Genomic DNA, 7,500 nt, shown 5'->3' on the forward strand with positions numbered 1-7,500 from the left:
CAACTAGTGATGCCATTTCTTAAGGTTATTTTAAATTAATACACACTGTATTTTTTTCAGAATAACAACAAAGGCACGTTTTGTTATCATTTCATTTCATAACTAGAGATGGATCTTGGAGGGAAAAAAATAGCACATTTTCTTTTTATTTTGTTTGTTTTTTTATATTTTTGCAATAGAACTTTCTATGGTCTGAACACTATAACAATATGTACAATGTACTTTTAGTCTATGACAAGACTGAAACCATGAAATATGTGATCACCACCAATCTTGTCCTGCTCTGCTTAACTAAAGTTCATAGTTAAAATTCATTTATCATCTTTGAGTTGATTGTTGAATGTGCTGCATTGTAGGGATTTGTGTTTTCTGTCTCGCCATCACCTGGTGCTCTGGCTCTGATCTGTCTCGCCATCACCTGGTGCTCTGGCTCTGATCTGTCTCGCCATCACCTGGTGCCCTGGCTCTGATCTGTCTCGCCAAAACCTGGTGCTCTGGCTCTGATCTGTCTCACCATCACCTGGTGCCCTGGCTCTGATCTGTCTCACCATCACCTGGTGCTCTGGCTCTGATCTGTCTCGCCATCACCTGGTGCTCTGGCTCTGATCTGTCTCGCCATCACCTGGTGCCCTGGCTCTGATCTGTCTCGCCATCACCTGGTGCCCTGGCTCTGATCTGTCTCGCCATCACCTGGTGCTCTGACGCTGATCTGTCTCGCCATCACCTGGTGCTCTGGCTCTGATCTGTCTCGCCATCACCTGGTGCTCTGGCTCTGATCTGTCTCGCCATCACCTGGTGCTCTGGCTCTGATCTGTCTCGCCATCACCTGGTGCTCTGGCTCTGATCTGTCACGCCATCAGCTGGTGTTTGGCTGTCTTCATTTGCCCAGCTGATTACTTAGCATCTAATGTCCCGTTTCTGCAGTACAGGAAGTGATATGCCGTTCAGGACCCTGGGCTACAGTGAACAGTGAGGGATGGGCTTTAGGAAGCACCTGTTCTCTGTGATGCTACAATTGACTGATTTCATTTATTTCCCATTCTGATTTGCAGCCAGTAATTTTAAAAGCAAATAAGGAAACTGATCATTAAAAATAATTATTGACAATAAATTGACACTTACCGTACAAGTCACTACACACACACACACACACACACACACACACACACACACACACACACACACACACACACACCACCACCTACATACACATTGTTCCTGACGTTCAGAAAATGAAAGCTAATACAAAGGTTAACACCAACACTGGGTCAGACAGGCAGCAAGAAGAGAAAATGAGTCGTTCAATGGAGTGACATTTAAGAAACATATCTCTGTTAGGCCAGCGGGGCTTAGGGCAACAGAGCGGCAACCTTACCCACAGGCCTCAGGGAAAATCCGACCAATTATAGACCAGAGAAAGGACGATGGAGGGCAGGGGGAGGGGTGTGAGAGAGAGGAGACAGCAAGAGAGGATAAAGGAGAGAGGGAGTGGAGAGAGCAAAAAGAAAGGGAAAAAATAGGAAGAAGGGAGAGAGATAGAAGTAGTGGGCGGGAGAGAAAGGGAGTGGAGGAGAAGAAGACAGGAGTGAGAACGAGAGAGGAAGAGGGAGGAAAGGAAAGACAGAGGAGAGAAAGGTACTGGAATAGCAACGGAAGAGCTGATTGAGGTAGAGTGCATTAGAGTGCATTTTTATGTTGACTGACAGGTTGACAGATTGGCTATATTTGGGAAAGGACAGGTGTGTGTGTGCGTGTGTGTGTGTGTGTGTGTGTGTGTAATTTGCAGAGTGAACTGCATTCATCATGCTCCCTCCACCTTCCACTACTGGAATTTTTCGATTCCACAGCCTCCAGGACCCTTCTGGTTTATCCGTACACCCCCAGCCCATGTAGGCTGTCTGCTCAGAGCCTAGTGGAAGGTCTCTGTCCCACAGCCCCCCTTCCTGACAGTGTCTGCCCAGGTAGTGTCTGCAGCTCCAGGTTACAGCCTCGTGATGCCATGTTTACCGTACTGCTGGGCATGGCACCCTGCCCTGCTCCTATCACTCATCTACCATCAGAGACAAGCCTCCAGCTCCCTCATTCTCCTCTGTGCTCATACACTCTTTTCTCTTGCCTCATCTGTTCTCCTCATTTCTCTTCCATTCATTAACCTCTATTCTGCTCCATTCTATTCTCTATTCTTCCTCATTCTTCTCCGTTCTCTCTTCTGTTCTCCATTCTCCTGTCTCCCTCGTTCTCCTCCATTCATGAAGCCGTTTTTGAGGGAGCCATTGAAGCCTCAATTATTACTGTTTGATATATGAATAGGTGTGTGTGTGTGTGTGTGTGTGTGTGTGTGTGTGTGTGTGTGTGTGTGTGTGTGTGTGTGTGTGTGTTTCATATGAACTGAACTGAAAGAACAATATACATGATGCTGAAGGTTGCATAGTAAATATTTTGATTTATAGGTTAAGGGTATTTCTCTGAGGGAAACTTGGTGGTTTCTGTGGTGTGTTTATGTCTCTCTCTCTCTCTCTCTCTCTCTCTCTGTCTCTGACATTCTTTGAATTGTCAGATTTGCAGATTGCCTTGGTGTGATACTATGTTTGTATGTTTCTGCATATGTGTGTAGGAGAGAAAATTGAGAAAAAAATTAAATTCTTAAAAATGTTTAGTGGATCTAAAAGTGCCACATCAGCATGACAGTGAAACTAGAGTGTAGCACCCATTTCTTATGATTCCTCTAATGCTGCCACTCTAAAACAAGTGTCACGAGACTCCGCCTCTCCCTTACAGCTCCGCCTCCCACTCACAACCCATCACACCCAGCTCTACCTCTCCTGACCACAGATCTGAGAAACCTCACTCTGAGCCATCCAGGTCAGCTCAGATTCTGTGCTTCCTCTATAATAGATTAGGGTTTTATGAAGAGAGGCTGATTCTGGGTCAGCACAAACAGCCATGACCAACAGCAGCCCCTGACAAGGGGCCCCACATTTCAGCCATTATTAGTGCTCCTGCCACAACATGAATGCTGTAATGGGTCTGATTTAGTTCCGGCGCATGCGGCGCCGTGGCGGCGGTGATTAATCGTTATTAAACGGAGTGGAGTGTCCTCCGGGGACGGAACGATACAGTGCACCAGCTCTCTGGCACTTATCTGTCCTGCGTTATTAGTGCCGCACACCATATCGGGAGCCTCAGTGACAGCAGAAATATCAGCAAACAGAACAGACATGATGGAGAGGAGAAGGGAGGGAGGGAGCGAGGGAGGGAGTGGGAGGGCAAGAAGGAGCGAGAGGAAGAGAAAGAAAGCAGCAGAAGGAGGGAGAGAGGGATATTGGGAGACAGAGTGTAACACACAGAGAGAGAAGCTTCTTTTGCTTTATAGAATTCTGTTTTCTCTCTTTCCATAACTAGACTTGGTTTCCATGGTAACGGTTAAGAAAACCAGCCTTTTTTCACCTCCAAACCTCATTACTGCATAATCTTTCACACTGTGTGGGAAAGGGCTGTTCTATCTCTGTGCTGATCTATACAGTTTACTCTTCTGTTTAGGTTTCTCTGCGATATTCTCATCCCTTTACAGGCTTGTGGGTAATCACTGGACTTTATGGTTGCTGGACATTGTCGAACGCATTGTATTGTCCGGACGGCGGCAGCACCTTTATCTCTGCATGCCACGCTGCACGTATTCATCCTCCTGCAGCCCACTGGAGCGCTGCTTTGCAATAAGCCGTTCATTAACTGAGGCGTTTACCCTTTGAAGTGGGCAGTTACGACCTCACCTTGACTCACTCAAAGCTAATACAGTTCCTGGCATTTCTGGAATGTTGGAGTGCATTGCAGTTATACTGCACTGGCACTGCTGGACCACATGCGTTGTTTCAGGGCTATTCCTCTCTGTGCTGTTACAGGGCTGTTCCTCTCTGTGCTGTGAAACGGTGCAGTTCCTCTCTGTGCTGTGCTAAGCTGTACTAATGAGGGTTGTCTTTCTGTGCTGTGCTAAGCTGTACTAAGCAGGGTTGTCTTTCTGTGCTGTGCTAAGCTGTACTAAGCAGGGTTGTCTTTCTGTGCTGTGCTAAGCTGTACTAAGCAGGGTTGTCTTTCTGTACAGTGCTAAGCTGTACTAAGCAGGGTTGTCTCTCTGTGCTGTGCTAAGCTATACTAAGCAGGGTTGTCTCCCTGTGCTGTGCTAAGCTGTACTAAGCAGGGTTGTCTCTCTGTGCAGTGCTAAGCTGTACTAAGCAGGGTTGTCTCTCTGTGCTGTGCTAAGCTGTACTAAGCAGGGTTGTCTCTCTGTGCTGTGCTAAGCTGTACTAAGCAGGGTTGTCTCTCTTTGCAGTGCTAAGCCATACTAAGCAGGGTTGTCTTTCTATGCAGTGCTAAGCTGTACTAAGCAGGGTTGTCTCTCTGTGCTGTGCTAAGCTGTACTAAGCATGGTTGTCTCTCTGTGCTGTGCTAAGCTGTACTAAGCAGGGTTGTCTCTCTGTGCTGTGCTAAGCTGTACTAAGCAGGGTTGTCTCTCCGTGCTGTGCTAAGCTGTACTAAGCAGGGTTGTCTTTCTGTGCTGTGCTAAGCTGTACTACGCAGGGTTGTCTCTCTGTGCTGTGCTAAGCTGTACTAAGGAGGGTTGTCTCTCTGTGTTGTGCTAAGCTGTACTACGCAGAATTGTCTCTCTGTGTTGTGCTAAGCTGTACTAAGCAGGGTTGTCTCTCTGTGCTGTGCTGTGCTAAGCTGTACTAAGCAGGATTGTCTCTGTGTTGTCACTCTGTTGTTCAAGGACTCTGCGAGAGCACCTGGGGGAACAAGAAGTGGCGATCTCACTTACCATAGATGCTATGAAGGAAACAGACTTGGGCAACTATTCCTGCTACGTGGAGAATGGGAACGGCAGAAGGCAAGCCAACATCCAGCTCATCAAGAGGGGTGAGAAACCCGCACCCTCCACCTATGCATATATGTGTGTGTGTGTGTGTGTGTGTGTGTGTGTGTGTGTGTGTGTGCATATATATCCACACACACACAAACACACTGAGTATTATGAATATTTTCTAGATTTGTTGTTTTTGCCTAAGTAGTTCATTTAAAACACTTCTCTTCACAAGTAAGACTCCCATGTTGCCAGAGAAATTAATCCTGCAGTTTGAGCATTATATTAAAAGGGAAAGAAATATATCTTTCACCACTCATGTATTGAAGGATTTGCTGAACGTTTCTATCACATAGTAATTAATATGACATTTGCCTCATTAAATGAAGTAAACTGATGAAGAATCGTAATCTTTTATTTGCCAAGTACAAAATGTAGAAGGAATTTCTCTTGGTGATTAACTTCAGTAGGATAAGTATATTATATATATATATATATATATATATATATATATATATATATATATATATATATATATATATATATATAAAGACAAGTGTGCAAACAGCAGCAAGTAAAGTGTGTGCAGTGTGACAGATGAGGCCAGGTACTGGGGTGCTGAAGTATAATATATACAGCATGTACATACAACAGAATTGAGAGGTAATATTAATATAAATATGAATGTAAACATTTTTATAGAGTGTGTAGTTGGCAATGAATCAGAGTTGGATATGTGCACTGGCACAGGTAGGAGGAAAGGGGATCTTATTCAAAAGGATTACGTTATGGTGTGTTCAGTGGTGGTGTACATTACAGTGCATGTACAGTCATTTAACTCAGAGGGATGTGAGAAGGTCCTTGTCTAGGAGGTAGATGACCGGGGACAGAAGCCATGGAGGTTGCGGTTGGTCCGTGTCATTTGGGCTCTCACTCTCTGTCTCCGCTGTGATGGAAATCGCTAGAAGAAAGAGTGATCGGGTTGTGAGGGGTTTGCCATGATTTTCTCTGCCCTCTTCCTCGTTCTGGCCCTATAGGGGTCTTCCAGGGTGGGAAGCCGACAGCCAATGATTTTCTCTGCACCTCGCACCATTTGTTGCAGTTTTCGCTTGGTCTGAGAGGACACAGGGCTGAACCAGACAGAGATGGAGGACGTGATGATGGACTCTATTATAGCAGTGTAACACTGGACCAGTAGTGCTTGGGGCTGCCAACATTTCTTGAGTTGACGCAAGAAATATAAGCCCTGCTGGGCCTTCTTCACTGCAGTGCTGGAGATCTCACTGAATGGTCATGCCCAGGAATTTGTAGGACTCTGCTGTGACTGTGGAACCCTGTGGAGGCAGTGGGGCAGTGGACTTACTGAAGTCTATGGCCATCTCCACATTTTTTGTGTGTTTAGCTCCAGGTTGTAGGCTCCACACCATGACACCAGATGTGTTACTTCCTTCCGATACACAGACTTATCAATACTTGAGACGAGACTGAACAGAGTGCTGTCATCTGCAAACTTAATAGGTTTAACAGAGTCACCGTCAGAGGTACACTCACTGGTGTAAAGAGATCTTCTGCTTTTTGGGAACTGGTGTGATTACAGAGGTCTTAAAGCACACAGCTACAACATACTTGGTCAAGGACTGGCTGAAGAAGTCAGTGAAGATGGCATCTTGAAACATGCCAGATGTGTCTCACCACTATAGTCAAGACATATTTTTGTTTGTTGTTTGCTTGTTTGTTGGGTTGTTAACATAAATCAGTGCTATACTAGACTTAAACAGTGCTAAGACATTTAAAAAACTACTAATTTAATGAACACACAGAGCTCTTGCAAATCTATACTCATCATACAGCCTCAACACCATAACAGCAATCCCAGCCTTAATACCATCCTAACCTCAGCACCACCCTAGCATCAACACCATCCCAGCCTTAATACCATCCCAACCTCAGCACCACCCCAGCATCAACACCATCCCAGCCTTAATACCATCCCAACCTCAGCACCACCCAAGCATCAACACCATCCCAGCCTTAATACCATCCCAACCTCAACAACACCCCAGGACCAACACCATCCCAGCCTTAATACCATCCCAACCTCAACAACACCCCAGGACCAACACCATCCCAGAATTAATACCACCCCAGCACCAACACCATCCCAGCCTCAACACCAGACCAGCACCAATACCATCCCAGAATGAATACCATCCTAACTTCAACAACACCCCAGCACCAACACCATCCCAGCCTTAAAACCATCCTAACCTTAACACCACACTAGCACCAACAAAATACTATCCATCCCAGCATCAACACTGTCCCAACCACAACACCATTCCAGCACCGACATCGTCCCAGCTTCAACACCACCCCAGCACCAACACCACACCATCCGTCCCAGCATCAACACCATTCCAGCATCAGCACCACACCATCCGTCCCAGCATCAACACCATTCCAGCATCAGCACCACACCATCCGTCCCAGCATCAACACCATTCCAGCATCAGCACCACACCATCCGTCCCAGCATCAACACCATTCCAGCATCAGCACCACACCATCCGTCCCAGCATCAACACCATTCCAGCATCAGCACCACACCATCCGTCCCAGCATCAACACCATTCCAGCATCAGTAC

The 7,500-nt window shown here is 46.1% G+C and overlaps 1 pseudogene; it reads left to right on the forward strand.

Moving 5' to 3' along the window:
- The window catches only part of LOC145655139 (interleukin-1 receptor accessory protein-like 1-B pseudogene), a 19,654-nt pseudogene that overhangs the window by 1,639 nt on the left and 10,515 nt on the right, over nt 1–7,500 (forward strand).

Source organism: Electrophorus electricus, unplaced genomic scaffold (assembly GCF_041902795.1).
Source record: "Electrophorus electricus isolate QZ-2024a unplaced genomic scaffold, ASM4190279v1 Scaffold184, whole genome shotgun sequence".
In the NCBI taxonomy this organism is placed as follows: domain Eukaryota; kingdom Metazoa; phylum Chordata; class Actinopteri; order Gymnotiformes; family Gymnotidae; genus Electrophorus; species Electrophorus electricus.